The sequence below is a fragment of the Ovis aries genome, chromosome 23 (assembly GCF_016772045.2).
Source record: "Ovis aries strain OAR_USU_Benz2616 breed Rambouillet chromosome 23, ARS-UI_Ramb_v3.0, whole genome shotgun sequence".
In the NCBI taxonomy this organism is placed as follows: domain Eukaryota; kingdom Metazoa; phylum Chordata; class Mammalia; order Artiodactyla; family Bovidae; genus Ovis; species Ovis aries.
The window spans coordinates 7149222-7167063 of record NC_056076.1 but is presented as its reverse complement, the minus strand read 5'-3'; the positions used below and the strand labels follow the sequence as shown (position 1 = coordinate 7167063).

The window sequence follows — 17842 nt, the reverse complement described above, 5'->3', positions numbered from 1 at the left end:
GCAGGCAGTGACTTAGGCTCGGGAAGGACCCCACACAACGGGCGCTGGCACCAGTGGACGAGGGTCCATGGGGTCCCAAAGAGTCGGACATGACTGAGCAATTTCACTTCACTTTATCTAATATTTATTAAAGCAGTGCAGAGATTCGGAAGCTGGGGTGCCCATCAGAACCACCTAGAGAATTGTGAAAATACATATGCCTTGATCCCTTCCTAAGTCAGATTTCAGGACTTGGGATGAGAGCAAAATAAGTATGGGGCTTACTTGGTAGCTCAGATGGTATAGAATATGCCTGCAATGCAGGATACCTGGGTTCAATCCTTGGGTTAGGAAGATTCCCTTGGAGAAGGGAATGGCTACCTACTCCACTATTCTTGTTTGGAGACTCCCAGGGATAGAGGAGTCCACCAGGTTACAAACAGTCAGACATGACTAAGCAAAAATAATAATAATAATAATTTTAGGGAGATTTTAGCATTCATTTTGTTATTGAGTACTCACAATAAGCATGTAATCCTATTAGCCAATATAAAATGTATAATTATAATTGTATGATACTTCTATCTACTTGAAGCCTATAGTTATGGTAAAATTTAACACATGAATCATAAAAGGAAATTATAACTGATTATAACACCATCTTGCATTGTGTTGCATTTTTTTTTTGCAGAGCTCTTTTGGCTTCCCTTGTGGCTCAGCTGGTAAAGAATCCGCCTGCAATGCAAGAGACCACAGTTCGATTCCTGGGTGGGAAAGATTCGCTGGAGAAGGGATAGGCTACCCACTCCAGTATTCCTGGGCTTCCCTTGTGGCTTAGCTGGTAAAGAATCTGCCTGCAATGCAGGAGACCTGGATTTGCCCCCTGGGTTGGAAAGATCCCCTGGAGAAGGGAAAGGCTACTCACTCCAGTATTCAGGCCTAGAGAATTCCATGGACTGTATAGCCCGTGGGGTGGAAAAGAGTTGGACACAATGAGCGACTTTCATTTTCACTTTGCAACCATCATCCTGATTTGTTCCTACAACAGTAAGCGGCTTGAAGAGTCCTTGGGGTGCTCCTTGGAAAAGAGATGACGGAGGGAGAAGGTACTGACGCAGAGTAATGATGCAGGTAATTTGTGCCACACTTGAACATGGGCATCCAGACATACCTCTGGCATTTGGCCCAGTAACTACTTGTCTGTTTGTGCTAAACTCTTTTTCTCTTTTACGGGAAAATTGCAGCTGTTACAGTCAACTGCCTTTTTTTGGCATTATGTTCTGTAATTTAAAAATATTTCCCAACCCCCCATACCTGTAGTCCGAGGCAGTCTCTGCCTGGCACCTAACGTCTTTTGAAATCTGTTCCCTTAGAATTCTACCCACAGGCTTGGCTCATCCAGTTCTGCCAGAAGGAAAACAGCTTGCCCCTGTAACCTGCATCTTCATGAGAACATCCAGAACTCATCTGGGGTAAAGCTTTGCCTGTTTAGTTGACGTTAGCCCTTGTTCTCTTAATAAGATTTAGATGCATCCGCAGGCCCATCTCTTCTCCTGTTAGCTGCCTGGCTGGCACAGATACTCTTACCACAGTGCTTGCATATTGTTGAAAATGTTCCCATAGAGTAGAAATGAAATTTGACTATAATTTATAGATTTGGGGACGAATATTTTTAGATTCAATATATCCATTTCCCATGACTATTTCTAGGAGAAGAAAAAGCAATAGAGACTTTGAACAATGGATATAAAACCAGAATGGCAAGGGGATAATCACCTTCATTTTTTCTTTATTAAATTTAAAATGCAATTTTGCTTCCATTCCCATTAAAAAGGTGTGGCACTTAGTTGGTATTATTTTACATACATACAGCAAAACAATCAAGGATACATGATTATTTGATTCTTCTTTGTATAAGTGGTGAAAATTTAATAATTCTGCTTTTAAGAGGAAATGTAAAGTCTTCCCTGGTGGCTAAGGTGGTAAAGCATCTGCTTACAATGCGGGAGACCCAGGTTCAATCCCTGGTTTGGGAAGATCTCCTGGAGAAGGAAATGGCAACCCATTCCAGTATTCTTGCTTGGAAAATCCCATGGACGGAGGAACCTGGTAGGCTATAGTCCATGGGGTCGCAAAGAGTTGGACACGACTGAGCAACTTCACTTTCTTTCTTTCTTTAAGAGGAAAGGTTGGTATTTCTCCGTAAAAACAATTAAGTTTCAGCAGTAGAGACTTAAGCACACAGGTGCACACAGAGTAAACAGAAATACTGCCCCCTGGACCCCTCTGATCCCCTGATGAGACTGGCTGATTCTCCCTCCAATGGCCTACAACCCGTTTCCTTTTCTCCATCTCAGACGCGGTCTCCCTGGACACCATGCACACGCCTGACCACGCCTGGGTCTCCCTTCTTCCACTCTCGTTGAATCCTCAGACCATCCATTGTTTATATAGCAGCTAAAATGATTCTTTAGCCTTTAAGTGCAAACTGGTTTCCCATTGCCCTTGGGATACATCTGAACTTCTTTCCTTTTCACTCACTGTGGACTGTCTACACTGGCTTTGGCATCTTTGACCTGAAATACTGACTCAGAACTCATGACCCAAATGGTCCTCGGGTCTCTGCTCAAATGTCACTTCCCTCTGAGAGGTCTTGTCTGGTAATTCCCTTCTCCAGGGAATCTTCCCAACCCAGGGATTGAACCCGGGTCTCCCTCATTGCAGGCAGATTCTTTGCCAGCTGCGCCACCAGGGAAGCCCCTAGTCTGGCCACACTGCTCTTTTCTTTCTGAGCCCTTCCCACCATGTATAACCATATATTCAAACATTTGCTTGCTCATTTAACTCAGCTCCATGAGGGCCTGGAATCTCTCTGTTTTTGTCTATTTCTTTGTCCAGAGCAGTGGATGAATGAATATCCAAATGTCTTGGGTAAGTGTGGAACTTCGGCAACAGGGATGAATCAAAATCACACGACATGTCCCCAAAACGAGCTCCGGTTATCCCAATGTGATTTCCCCACAGGCTCATTGTCAGTTTTCACCCTGTTTTCAAGGTCGTCTCTCCTCTCCTTCCCTCCCGCATGACTTTGTTCCTTAACTCCCCCAATCTTAGAGCAAAGACATTGCAAATGATGCCACCAGTAGTAATCTCTGCCTTATTGTTTGTAGTAGAGCATTTATTTTTTTATTTTAAAAAATATTTATAATTTTTTAAAAAAAATTCAGATATGCTATGTGTTACTGACCTCTTCAGTTACAGAGTAAGAGTTATAAGATATGGTTTTTGCTTTTCCCTGGCACTGAGCTCTGGGTAAGACTGCAAATATATCTATGTACCTATAGATATAATATGGGCTTCCCAGGTGGCTCACTGGTAAAGAATCTGCCTGCAACGCAAAAGCCGAGGATTTGATCCCTGAGTTGGGATGATCCCCTGGAGCAGGAAATGGCAACCCACTCCAGTATTCTTGCTTGGAGAATGCCATGGACAGAGGAGCCTGGTGGGCTACGTTCCATGGGGTCTAAAACATTTGGACACGACTAAGTGGCTGAGGACCACAGATCTAATATATATTTGAGTAGGTGCATATTTTTTTTATGCATATCTTTCTCCCCTCTCTTAATTTCTCTTATTACTTTTGAATAAGGAGGATCCAAGCTCATTTTTGCACAAAATATATATCTTTAACAAGTTGATTTCTTTTTACAAGTTGATTTTTTTTTAACAGACTGTAACCATCTGTCACTCAGTAAGTCTAAAAATCAGATATATTGAAGCTAACATTTTTTAGAAGAAAATGTAGTCATTTCTTGTAAGACCTTTACACCCCCAGAGGGATTTACAGGGATTTTGCTTCGAAGCAACACTGACCTCCGGTGGCCACGGAGTCTTATTAAACAGCTTTTTTTTTTCTTTCTTTTTTTTTCAGTTTACCTTTTTTTAAAACCAAACTTTCCTTCTAATAATTTCTCTATCATGGTCATTTTAATTTTCAATCCACAAAATTTAACATAACTGTGTTGATGTGGTCAATCTATCTCCTATAATCTTCACACCAGCTGTCAGGGTGATTGCTATTTTCATCCCCATTGTATGGATGACCCTTGGACAGCAAGGAGATCCAACCAGTCCATCCTAAAGAAGGTCAGTCCTGGGTGTTCATTGGAAGGACTGATGCTGATGCTAAAGCTGCAATACTTTGGCCACCTGATGCAAAGAACTGACTCATTGCCAAAGACCCTGATGCTGGGAAAGATTGAAGGCAGGAGGAGAAGACAGTGACAGAAGATGAGATGGTTGGATGGCATCATGGACTCGGCAAGCTCCGGGAGTCAGTGAAAGGCAGGGAAGCCTGGTGTGCTGCAGTCCACAAGGTCCCAAAGAGTCGGACATGATTGAGCACACACACCCACACAGGTACCCAGAGTTGGGATGTGAACGTATCTTCTTGGAGGACTTGATTCAACCCACTCCAGGGTCTGTCTAACTACACAACCCCCGTTTCCCCTAAGCCATGCTGCCTCGTGTCCATCGCTTTAGTATTTGGTGACACACTCTCCAGACTTGCAGCCGGATGTTCCTCAAGGCTTGTTGTTGTTCAATCGCTCAGTCGTGTCTATCTGTTTGTGACCCCGTGGACCGCGGCACACCAGGCTCCCCTGTCCTTCACTGTCTCCAGGAACTTGCTCAAACTCGTGTCCATTGAGTTTGGTGATGCCATCCAACCATCTCATCCTCTGTCATCCCCTTCTCCTCCTGCCCTCAATCTTTCCCAGCATCAGGGTCTTTTCCAGCGAGTCGGCTCTTCTCATCAGGTGGCCAAAGCATTGGAGCTTCAGCTTCAGCATCAGTCCTTCCAATGAATATTCAAGAATCAATCAATCGATATTCAGTTGAGTTCCTTTAGAACTGACTGGTTTGATCTCCCTGCTTTCCTGTCCATCATAGTTCACAGCAGTAGTGGAAAAAAGCCCCCAAACTGAAGCAGCTAAAATAGCTAAATTGCAGTTGATTTGGGGATAGTAGGTTAAGGCTAACAAGATTCAAGAAAACAACTTTTGTGGCCCATTTTGAAAGTAATTCTTGAAAAATAATCAAATCAAGGCATCACAGGTCTTATCAATCAAGTGAATGCTTTTATTAAAAAGATAAAACCTTAGCCCTGTGAGAGGAGCTTCGTGTTTGTACTGTCACTTCTGGGAAAGCTTTTAAGCTAAATCATCATGAGGTTTATAGCTTCTAGTCCTCAAGTTTCAGCAAATTCTTTGGCAACTTCACTTCAGGGCAAGTTAGAAACAGTGGAATTAATTCTGAGCACAACAAAGCCTGACTCAGACTTTTAGGATTCAATTTGCATTTTAAACCTTTGGTTTCTGTTTGTTTGCTTTTTTTTTAACTTGAGAATGTGACGGAGGACAGCTCTTTGAACTGAAATGATGTACAGGGTAACTGGAGACTGGCTGGGCAGGGGTGGGGGGGCGGTCCCCATGGAAGGCTCCCCCCAGGACACTGAGCTTTGGAGCTGTGTTTAAAGTGGATGGTTCCCCAAAGAGAATGAAGAGTAAATATATCTCAAGCTTAATGCTCCGTTGAAGAGAAGCAGGGAGTGCTTTTTTCTTCAAATGACTAATCTGTGATGAGAAAATAAGGGAAGACCTGACATCCCCTTCTGTTTGCCTTTCGATGCCTGTCTTTACGGCCTGGTGCTCTGTTTCTGGAAAAATGTTCTTGACTGTACTCCTCTTTTAAGATCTCTCCTCTCTGTTGTAAACTGTCCGAGTTCATCTCGAAATCCCAGGAGGGTGGACATAGAGAGATTATTTCCTTGTTGCTGAGTGGTCAAGAAAGGGGTCTTGTCGGTTTACCAGCAGCACCCCCTTGTGGCCTTTCTGTGCATGTCATCATTCTAAATTGTTGAAAAATTGCAAAGACAAGGAGAGGCTAAATTTCATTTCTAAACAATATTTTGTTTTTCAAGTTGTTAATTTAATTATTATTGCCATCTCTTGCTGTCTTTGTTATCCTGCCTGTGAAAGGCAGGGGAACTGGTCTTCATTATTTAGGGCTGAAGTCTGTGGCTTGGAATGACCAGACCTCAGGTTCCTGTATGGTTCAAAGACATTTTATTAACAGTGGCCACTAAGTCAGTAGCAACAGTCTGAGCCAAATCCTTGCACCCGGTGTGTTTTTAGACATTTGAAAATTTTAATTCTAAAAATACAGTTTTGTCAAGACTAACACTATACCTTGAAATATAATACAATTGAAAATACTTTAATTTTCAATTGTATTATATTTCAAGGTATGTGTTCCTTTCATCTTTATATGAACTCAGACTTTTTATTAACTACTAAAATGTGTATCTTGTGCAATATCTTATAAGCTCATACTCCACTTAAATTCTGTGTGACATTATTTGGAAATTAAGTTTTCTGAAAGCAAATTTCATATGTGAAAGCTGTAGACTCAGCAAATTAGGGCTACCCTAATTTTAACATTTCTCTAAAAAAAACCTCCATGTTTTAAGTCAGAAAAAACAATCAGAATTAATGTGTTTTCTGTGATAGGAATATCTGGCTTTGAGCTTTGTTCTAACTCTAGGTATTTCAGTATTCTTAAGACTCTCACACAAAAATTGCTGCCTGGCCATTGAGATTCCTGGCTTCCACTGCAGGGACCATGAGTTTGATCCCTGGTCAGGGAACTAAGACACCACATGTCTCATGGTGGTGCCAAAAAAAAAAAAAAAAGTGCTGCCTGACAGCTTTTATTTTGGGCATCATCTTACTTTCCTGTCACTATGACCACTTTTCCATCTGCCCCTCCAGTTTTGCCTTATTTGAATACTTTCAACGATCATTCAGAGATCATGTAAAAACACAGTTTTGCTCAGACTGTAGCAAAGCTACAGTAGCTAAGCTATTGCTTAGCTGTAGACATAATCAGATCTAGGGCAATTGATTTAGAGGCCCAAAACTTACTCCCGTGTGTGTGTGTGTGGTGAGAATAAGCATGCTTGTGTGCTCAGCTGCTTTAGTTGTGTCTGACCCTTTGCGACCCTGAATGCTGGAGTGGGTTGCCGTTTCCTACTCCATAAGCATGCTTATATGTGTTTAAAAATCATGTTGTGCTTACATGTGTTTTGAACGAATATTCTGGAGAAGTGGCGATTTCCTGAAGCAGTAAGTGTCATGTTGCTTTTCGTAAACTTTTGTCCTCAGTTTCTTTGTCTCTCACCTGGGCCATAGCTTTCTTCATTTTTTGGTAGTACCACTTGGCAAGCAGAACTTCCCTGACTAGGGATCGAACCCATGCCCCCTGCAGTGGAAGCACAGAGCTTCAACCACTGGACCATAGTTTTTAAATGATAATTCAACTTGTTATCATCTAACTCTAGTTACTCTAAGGAGTGCTTTCGGCTTGCCCCATGAACACTGTTTTGGTATAATTAACTGTAACTGCTACAGTAACCTGTATCTTCAATAGAACATTTAGTGTGCTGTCTGTGACCTTCTGGATTTTGAACTATAGCATTATGCATCCCTGATTTATAGTCCATGATGACTATATTCATTTATGAGGAAACATCTTTCAAAGAAATTTCTAGACCTTTTTGAAAACTTTTTTTCTTCTAATTAATATACACTTCCCTTTGCTAGCTTGTTTGTTTAAATTGTGGTAAAATTCACATAATATAAAATTACCATATAAACCATTTTTAAGTGTATTCACATCTTTGTTCAACAGCTGGTTCGGACTTTGTCCTGTTATAACACTGGAACCTGTACCCACAGCTGCCTCTCTCCGCACACATATGGGGGTTCTGTTCTTCATGGACCTCAAATGCTGTGAGAGCCAGGGATAGAGGGGAAGGGCCGTGACTCAGTAAGGGAGCTGCTGGGACAAAGGAGGGCATCAGGTGACTCTAAAAAACAAGCCAGTTTACATGATCGTGTCCCTTACACCAGCTACTCTCCTTGGAAAGCAAATCAATCTTACCCTCATGGGTGCTAAGTCACTCAATTGTATCCAGCTCTTTCCGACCCTACGTACTGTAGCCTGCCAGGCTCCTCTGTCATGGGGTTTCCCAGGCAAGAGTACTGGAGTGGGTTGCCATTTCCTCCTCCAGGAGATCTTCCCGACCCAGGGATCGAACTCACGTCTGTTGCATCTCCTGCATTGGCAGGTAGATTCTTTATTGTTGTGCTACCTGGGAAGCCTTATAGCTCTTAGTATCTTCTCATATTTTACACATTTTCCTTATTCCTAAAGTTTACTAATTTTCACTCTTCCCCCTCTCTCTGCCCTCTAGACTATAAGCTCCGTGAGGGCAGGAATATTTTTTTTTCCTGTTTTGAGTGATACTGAATCAATATGTAAGTACTTGAATATGGCTGAACGTATAGCTGCTGCTGCTGCTGCTAAGTCGCTTCTGTCATATAGCAGCAGCCACTAAATATCTGTTAAATGATGAAATGAATAAATGGAGAGGATGAGGGAATTCCTTGGTGACCTAGTGATTAGCAATTTCTGCTCCCACTGCCAGGAGCCTGGGTTTGATCCCTGGATGGGGAACTAAGATTTTCTAAGATGCACGGTGCAACCAAAAAAATAAAAAAAAAAATAAAAAAGAAAGGGTGAGCTGAGCTAAGCTAAGAGAGGGTGACATGAGCTAAGTTCTACAGGGAAAGAGAGAAGGAAATAGGAATCTGTTCTTGCTTTGGGTACATAACTGGGCCCCTCTCTCACGCCACTTAGAAACAATCACCCTAAACAATCTATGCCCAAATGCCACTGAAGATATGCTGGAAGACGGCATCTGGAGAGAAGCATCTCGGGGCCGTGTGGAAATAGCAGCAAATGTAAGTCACACCAGTAACTTCCAGAAACACTGGGCGTTGGAGGAGCCAAGGAGGGAAGCCAGTCTTGGAGGGAGAGGTGATAGGAAAGCGAGAAACAGATTAGTTTTTATTGATCAAAGAGCTGGAATAATTGAATAAATGCACAGGACAACACAAAAAACAGGCTGCTGGGTATTGCTCATTTAAAAAGACGAGTAAATTACTTCATTCAAAAGAAGAGCTTTAACTATAGACAAAATTCCAGCAAGTTGAATGGCGCCTTTTTCCCTTGCTCATTTTGAAAGGTCACAGTGGTTCTAATTCCAATGTCCAATTACCAGGTGCCCTCAGCACAGCAAAGCAGAATCAACTCAATTTCAGTCTCAGACATTTGCCTCACCTTTAACTAGCTTTGGTATGACTCATTGCAATTTTCTCATCAAAAAGCTAATTTTAGGAGCAAAATGTCAAGAAAAGATGAAAAAGAAGAGCCTGGATTTGCGGAGGCTGGTTTTTTTTTTTTTTTTTTTTTTTTGCATTTGGGCTGCACTTCTTAGCTACCTTCAAAGGAAGCCTGGCTGCTGTTTTCACTGTGCTCCACGGGAAGAGAAAACAAGGCAGTCACCTGTATTTGATCATTCCCTAATCTCAAATGTAGGGTGGCTTTCTGTGCCAGTCTCTAAATTTTCACCCGATGGTCTTTCAAAGAAAATGTTCATTTGCAGACTTGCCAGAATGAGCATGAAGTCTAGTGGCTCCTGAATCAGTTGTCCTGTAAGAAAAGAAATACTCTTGGTCTGTGAAATCTAGGGAAGGAGGGTAAAAACAGTTTCATTCTCTGGCCAGGTATTTCTGCTTTTTGCTACGAAAGAGGGACGATATGTTTAGTCCTCTGCATGATTATAACAAAAACGTCAGCAAATCCTGTGATCAGTCCACATAAACTGGTGTCAGGTGTAGGGTGATTTCCTGAAGGGTCTTTGAGTGAGTGTCCTGGTGTTTCAGGAAAGTTCAGATCCTAGAACACACCCTGTAGGCCCAACTAGATCCCTCCTGTCTAAGTCCTGGAAAACCTTCTTGAATCAACATGAAAATGACAGAATTGTTAATCAATTACCTTTTCATTCTTGAAAAGCCAGACTTCTCATCTAGAAGTCACAGGCCTTTAACCACATTTAGGAAATGGCAACCCACTCCAGTATCCTTGCCCAGAGAATCCCATGGACAGAGGAGCCTGGCAGGTTGCAGTCCATGGGGTCGCAAGAGTCGGACATGGCTTAGCGACTAAACCACACCACCACACCACACTCTTCTGTTTGATCCTGTTTGATCCTGTTTGATCCCAAAGGCAAAGGCCACCCTGGTTTGTGAGTCAAGATAGGAGCCGGGATAAGAGTCCTCTCTTTGCCCTGACACTTCAAGAAATTATTCTGTATTTACTAAGCTATTCTACCGATGAACCAGAGGATAGCAATTTAAATAAATTACAAATGCTTGATTTTTTTTTTCCCCTCAATGTAGACTGTCATTATCAGCAGGCATCGAGAGTGCAAAATAGTAATAAATCCAGAGAGATGTGAACTGGAGGCAGGCCAGGTCTCCCTGCAGCCAGGCCCAGAAGGTTGGGGGGCGGGGCAGCACTTGACTGTGGTCACTTTGGGCCCAGCACCACTGACAGCAAGCTTCCAGGCAGGAGGGCTGCACAAAGCCTGGGGTTCTGGGGTGGGTGGGTGTGGAGGGGACCGACACCTGGGAAGGGGTGAGGGCTGTTTCCACACCAGCCCACTGGGCCCCACATGGGCCTGTGTAGGGGTGTCTGATGGCTGCGTTAAACCTACCCCCTCTCCAAACCCAGGTATCTGCCTCCTGCCTTAGTTCCTCTTCTCCCGATGACTCTCGGGATTGGACCATCTGGCCCTGTTAGTGACCCCGTTTGACCCTAAGTGAGTGGCTCCCATAAGGTCCATACTTTAGCCATTATTTTGGGCTGCAGGCCCCAGAGCGGCTGGATCACTGTGGGCTGGTTCTTGCCTTAAAAAAAGAGAAGAAACCTGTCTGTCCCCCAATAAAACCTTTTTAAGCCACAGAAATCAATCCAAGATGACGCACTGATGCTACTGCCCCAAACACTTTGTCGCCTGAAGGCCGCTGACCCCTAAGACAGCCCCCGCGCCCCACAATCATTCCAGGCCACCTGCTGAGACCCCTACATTGCTTGGCCTGGAACCAGGGCACCTCAGCGCGGGAGGTGTGGTCTGGAAGGCCTGCCCCCGAGGCCGTGCTGGGCCCCTGGTCAGGTCTGGCACGCAGTTCAGGAGGCGGGGGCCAGTCAGTTACGAGGCTGCAGGTCTGCCTGGGAGGAGCGGGCCGCGGGCGGTAATGGGAAGCGCGGGCTGAACGCCGCGGGGACCAGGGCGGGAGGCGGTGCTGGCGGGCCACCGAGGCCTCCAGGCCCGAGCAGGGGCTCCAGGCTGGCTCCACGGATGCCCTGCGCCCCAGGCCCAGGAAGGCGGCCAAAAAGCGGCGCCAGAAGCTCGCACCGCGACGGACTGGACGTGATGGGGCCCCGGGGCTGCACGTGGAGACAGCGCGGGGTGGCCTGTCTCCACTGGTGGATACCCGGCCCGGCGTGGGTCTGGAGCCAGCCCCGCTCCCGGACCTCGGACTGGCCCTGGAGTCCGCAGACTGAGGCCAGGCCTGACGCCCAGGGTGGGCTCACTGTCACCGGGCATCGCGGGGTCACCTCCTTGAGAATCAGGGCGCGATCCTGGCGCAGCGCGTCCTGGGCAGGTCCACGCGCGCTCCGCGTTCAAAGCATCTGAGACACTTTGCAAGTCAGGTGACTTCCTTGGCAAAGGGACACCCCTGTCCCCCAAGCCCAGGAAGCAGGCCAGCGGCGCTAGTGGTGAGCTCTCCCATTCCTGTCTCAGGTAGGTGTGTGCGGGCATCGGGCATCGGCAGGTGTGTTTGGGGGGTGCAGGTGGGGCTGTGCGCGAGGGAGCAGCCGGAGCATCTTGGCTTCCTGAGTGCCTTCAGGTGCGTAAGGCAGAGGTGGGCGGGGTGAGAGATACAGTCGTAGTTCTAGAATCGCTCTATTTTTCATTGTAAGAATACAGATTGGAAGCCCATGTATTGCAGTAGCAGGGCCTCCTTCCGGGCCGCAAAGGGGACCCAGGTGTAACTCTGCCATGAATTGTGGGAGGAGACACCCGTGCTGAAAATTCTGTTGGGAAGGGGCCTTGGGGCAGAGAACAGAAGGGAAAGGAACCCAGGAGGACTGCTCTGCCACGTGGCTCAAATTTGGGTTTGAAGGTTTCATGGTGGTGGTGGTAATTTCCAGGTTGTCTCTGGTGAATCACTGACTCAAGGTTCCTCCTGAGGTGGATTCCAGCCAGGGGGGCTCTGGGAGGTTGGTAGGACCTGGAGTCTCCTCTCTCCTTTTGATCCTTTCCTGAATTCTTCTGGTTGGTGGTAGCTTGTAACTTCCTTGTTCATTACCAGGACCTCCCGTTGTGAAGATAACTTATGCAAATAGCTACTATCTTGCCTTGCCTGGTCGCTGGAGGTTTCAGTCTTTCTCCTAACACGTGGACTATTTTATGCCTTTGGGGAAAAGAGATATGTCTATTATTTTGGGAGAATATTTTAGGTCCTGCAACGTGACCAAGAGCTAAAGAATCTAGCCTTTTGCGAAGAGGTTAAACTTACCTTAAAAAATAACTTTGCCAGCTTCCTAGTCTACTTGTTTGGACATTTTATTACAGGATTAGGGCTGTTTCCTTTTGGAATGGAAAATTACATACCGCTCCCCCCATTATTTCCCTGAACATTCATCATAATATACTATTTATGACCTGGGTGGGAAATGGATGCCATCCATCTTGTTTCAAAAAGTTCAAACTGCTTTAGGATAGAGTGTCAAGGATGGAGCTATCCTTTGTGGAAGAAATTCTGGAAGGATATTAAGCTGTTCGGCGGGGGGGGGGGGGGGGGGGCTTCGCAGGTGGCACTCCTGGTAAAGAACGCACCTGCCAATGCAGGAGACATAAGAGACGGGGGTTCGATCCCTAGGTGGGGAAGAGCCCCTGGAGAAGGAATTGGCAACCCAATGCAGTATTTTTACCTGGGAAATCCAGTTGACAGAAGAGCCTGGCAGGCTGCAGTCCATGGGGTTGCAGTCAGACATGACTGAGCACGCATGGGCACACGCATATTAAGCAATTCAGCCAGTTCTTTCCCCTGAATCTATTTGAGCTGGGATGTCCATCTTCTCCTGCCCTTGGACGTCAGCGCACCTGGACTCAGGCCCTTGGAGTCAGAATGAGTTCCACCTGGTCTCCAGCTTACAGAAAAGTAGGTGGTGGGACTTCTCAGTCTCCGTAGCCGCATGAGCCGGTGGTGCTTGTGGTCAAGGGCCCACCTGGCAATGCAGGAGACGGAAGAGACACAGGTTCGATCCCTGGGTGGGGAAGATCGCCTGGAGGAGGGCATGGCAACCCACTCCAGTGGTCTTGCCTGTAGGATCCCATGGACAGAGGAGCCTGGCGGGCTACAGTCCACACGGTCACAAAGCGTCGGACACGACGGAAGGGACTTAGCACCACGTGTGCCTGTAGGTGTGTCTGTTTCGCTTCTCTGGAGAGCCCTGACAGATACACTGACATTCCTCCCCGGCTCACGACACAAAGGCCCTCAGTCGTGTCCGACTCTTAGTGACCGCATAACTGTAGCCCACCAGGCTCCTCTGTCCATGGGATTCTTCACAAGACCACTGGAGTGGATTGCCATTTCATTCTCCAGGGGATCTTCCTGACCCATGGATTGAACCCCCATCTCCTGCATTGCAGGCAGTTCCTTTACCGATTGAACCACCAGGGAAGCCCAGATATGAGAAGGGGGGAGAAAAAAATTTAAAAAACTGAGAACACGAAAAAGAAACGCGGTTCATAATTTTGACCACATGCAGGCCTGGCATTATTGACTAAGTGACAAGTCATGCGGAGTGTCACAATTTCTCAGGAAGGAGAAAGCTAGAGATAATCATTTTTGTTCTCTGAAAAGTTAAAAATGTGACTGACTGAGGTGGATTAATGACTTTTTTTTCAACCCACTCTTAATTTAAAATGACGTCTCTTGCCATGGTTGAGTGAGTTATCCATTTAATAAATTGGAGGGTTCAGGCAGCTTGCTCTCAGTGTGTTATTCCTAGTTAAAAAATTAGGTGATTCTGAACATATTAACACTTGAACTTTATCCTAATGAATCTTCAGATAGTTGCCAAATGTGACTAAGAACTTACAAATGAATAAAGAATTCTCAGCTTGTTGTCTTGGAAAATTTTATTTTAATGAATAGACACAGCTCAGAATGTCTATTATCAACATACAAACACTGCCAAGTTCTTTTTTAAAATGTCATCATTACAAAAGTTTAATGTTTTAATATGAAAATTTCACATTAAATCTTCCTCCACATTAATAAGTCAGCATATCTGTTAGCACTAGGCAAGGCACGGAAGAAATGCAGTGAATAAGAGTTGCAGGATTTTTCTTCTTTTTGGTTTTTGGGAAAACTTTATGAAAAATACATTCAAAAGAAAGTGTAATACATCTGTGTGGCACTTTTTAGTAACCTCATGTTGTATTATATTGCATCACTTAATCCTTATGACAGCACTATATGTTTTGGAGGGTGAGAATTTATACCATTTTAGGGGTGAGGAAATGTGGATTCAAAAGCTTAAATGACCTGAATCAGGGCACACAGGCAGTAAATGAAAATTGAGGGTCTCACATCAAGGTTTTTATAGATCTTGCTTCAGCATCCTCTTCATAACACTGGTGATGCTTTTTCACGTTTAACCATAAACCCACTTTATTTATTTATTTTACAGAATATTCCTAGTGTTGGAATGCCCATGGCTGCCACGGATATATGTTGCTGCTTATGTTTAGACCGCAGACCTTGTGAAACGAAAAGCAATAAAGCAGGAGCACTGTTCTCTTACCTTGCTCTCTGTGCTCCAGGCAGCAGTGAATCACTGTGGATTCGTAGTAATGCTGATCTTACCTGGGATGTTTTTACAGTTCTGTGAGTCTGTGAAGAAAGTGAAATGGTAAAAAGAAAAAAAAAATGTTACAGGCTGGTAAAGTTTTATTTCAGCTACAGGGCTGCTGTAAAAATTGCTTTTTGTTTTCTGGTGTTTCCCTTGCCTGGGAATGAGCAATTTATGTGTATTCAGTTTTTGTGGAGGTGACTGTTTGCCTTTGAAGACAGCCTAGTCTGTTCACGTGTCAGCTCTCAACTGGGGGACTGGTGTTAATTCTTCTACTTTTTTTAAAAAAATTTATTTATTGGAGGTTAATTACCTTTAATAAGCACAGCAGTATTGTGATGGTTTTTGCCATCCATCAGTACGAATCGGCCATAGGTATTCACGTATCCCCTCCATCCTGAATCCCCCTAATCCTCCGGGTTGTCACAGAGCACTTGCTTTTTTGAGTGCGCTGCATCATACATCAAACTGGCAGTGGTTAAGGGTGTTAATTCTTTCGCTAGCAGCAAGCCAAGACAGAAGGAAAACAGAGGCTGCTGGGATAGGCATGTAGGGGAGTCGGCCTCATCTGGATCCAGCCAAGCCTCAAGCTAGGCAAGCCCAATTCTACCTTCCAGCCACACCACAAACTAAGAGCAGCTAAAGGAGTAGGGGTCTCCCAAGGTGTTGCAGTTCCGCGTTGGCCTGACATACGGTCTGAGTCTTTGACATCCTGCTTTGTTGGTCATCTGTTCTAGCTGATGAAGTTCAGAGTTGCTAGCAGCACCCATGCGCTTCCTGGCTTGGCCGGAGGCAGGGGGTCATCTCTTTATTATTTTCTGATGTGACTGGTTAGGTAGGGGAGGAAACTCTTTGCCTCTGGCTCCTAGGTTTGATGCTGGGTCTTTGGAATAAACAGAGGGCAGATTAACTTGAGAAAAGAAATCCAAATTTATTCATTTTTAATATTAAATACATTGGGAAGTCACAGGGGAAAAAAGTGAATATCCAAAAAAGCATTAAAATTTGAGAGCATGTTCCCCATCTATTAGGGGAAGAGATTTTTAGTAACTTGTTTAGTCACTAAATCATGTCAGACTCTTTGCGAACCCTTGGACTGTAGCCCGCCAGGCTCCTCTGTCCATGGAATTCTCCAGGAAAGAATCCTGGAGTGGGTTGCCATTTCCTCCCATGGGATCTTTCTCACCCAGGGATGGAACACTCCTTTCCTGCTTGGCAGATGGATGGGCCGAGCCACCAGGGAACCCCTTTAGTAACTTAGGAGAGAGTAAGTGACTTTTTGGCTCTTTTCCCCTCTAACCTCTCCAGGAGGGGATGTTTTCACAGCTGATCTCCTTTAGGGAATCTGTTTTTAGGCAGAAGAGGGGAGTTCAGAGACAGCCTCGCCCAGCACTGGGCGGTTTTTCAAGAGCCTTCAGCTCAAAATGATCAATATAGTTGAGCGGCGTGTTTTGGCGCGGCGTGTCTTCAACTCTTGCGTTCGCAGCAGAGATTAGTGCACGCTGCACTCAGTTCTGCCTCCTGCAGGCGCGCAGCGGGGACGGGAGGAGTAGGTGGGGAGGTCGTCTTATCTCAGGGTCTGGCGGCTCAGGCAGGGCTAAGCGGCTGGAGGCGGGACTGCAGACGGTGGCGGGGCCGCAGGTGGGAGGCGGCGCTGGGGCTGGGCCGCAAGTGGGAGGCGGGGCCGAGAGGGGGCGCCGGGCAGCAGATGGGGGCGGGGCAGCAGCTGGGAGGCGGGGCTGCGGGCGGGCGGGAGGCGGGGCTTCTGGCCAGAGGCCAGCAACGGTGTGCGGGACGCAGAGATCCGCAGAGGCGAGCTAGCGGACCCGGTCCTCTCCCCGCTGTCCTTCCCCAGCCAGTTAGCTGTCTCCGGATTCCTTCCCTCAGTAGCCGGGTGTACTATTGATAATTCGGTTGGTTCCGTCGCTCAGTCGTGTCCGACTCTTTACGACCCCTTGAATCGCAGCACGCCAGGTCTCCCTGTCCATCACCAACTCCTGGAGTTCACTCAGACTCGCGTCCATCGAGTCCGTGATGCCATCCAGCCATCTCATCTTCTGTCGTCCCTTTCTTCTCCTGCCCCCAATCCCTCCCAGCATCAAAGTCTTTCCCAATGAGTCAACTCTTCGCATGAGGTGGCCAAAGTACTGGAGTTTCAGCTTTAGCATCATTCCTTCCAAAGAAATCCCAGGGTTGATCTCCTTTAGGATGGACTGGTTGGATCTCCTTGCAGTTCAAGGGACTCTCAAGAGTCTTCTCCAACACCACATTGATAATTACGGCCTGCCAACCGCGCCAGGGTCTCTGTCCAGCCCCAGCTCTCTCTGAAAGGGCAGCGAGGGGCGGGTGGGGGACGATGCACAGAGCTTTTCTTTGAGTCTGCCCTAAAATCCAGCAGGGTCTGTGTGGAAATGACCGAGGGGACGAAGCAGAGCAGGGCGGTGGAACTGGATCCGGTGGAAGACTGCAATCTTGGGATGGAAGGGAGACTGGGACGGTGGCTGGCAGATATCACACGCAGAGATTTTACTTTGTGGTGGGGATAAGAGGCATTACTGGCAAGCTGGTCCTTAAAATAGTAATTGATATTCTACCAACATGTAGCTAGAACTTGTTACTTATGTCAAGTGCTAGGAGATGCTAGAATGTATTTTAGAGGAAATTTTTTCCTGACACTAATATTGTTTCCTGATACTACTTTTAGTGGAGTTCCTATCTTCCTTAAGAACTTCTCTATTTTTTCTGATTATAAAATGAGTATACTCTTTTTATAGAGTACTTGAAAAATGCACATAAGTATAACAAAGAAAACAAAATCACCTATAATCCACACAAAATTTTTTTCATTGTTAATATTTTAGAGTATTGTCTTACTATTTTGAAACGCATATGTATATGTAATATAATATTTGAGACATCCCTGGTGGCTCAGAGGTTAAAGCGTGTGCCTCCAATGCGGGAGATC

At 45.6% G+C, this 17842-nt stretch overlaps 1 long non-coding RNA gene and 1 other non-coding gene across 4 annotated transcripts in view; both read left to right on the top strand.

Moving 5' to 3' along the window:
* Positions 1–17842, top strand: part of LOC121817728 (uncharacterized) — a 73768-nt gene that overhangs the window by 31626 nt on the left and 24300 nt on the right. For 2 of the 3 annotated variants that reach the window (XR_009598280.1, XR_006057769.2), the window contains one exon: positions 1028–1110. This is a non-coding gene — a long non-coding RNA (uncharacterized LOC121817728). Of the gene's footprint in view, positions 1–670; positions 1111–17842 lie in introns of all 3 variants that reach the window. The other variant, XR_009598281.1, reaches the window with a different exon arrangement.
* On the top strand, positions 1944–2015 carry TRNAC-ACA (transfer RNA cysteine (anticodon ACA)). The gene has a single exon. It is a non-coding gene; the product is annotated as a tRNA-Cys (tRNA).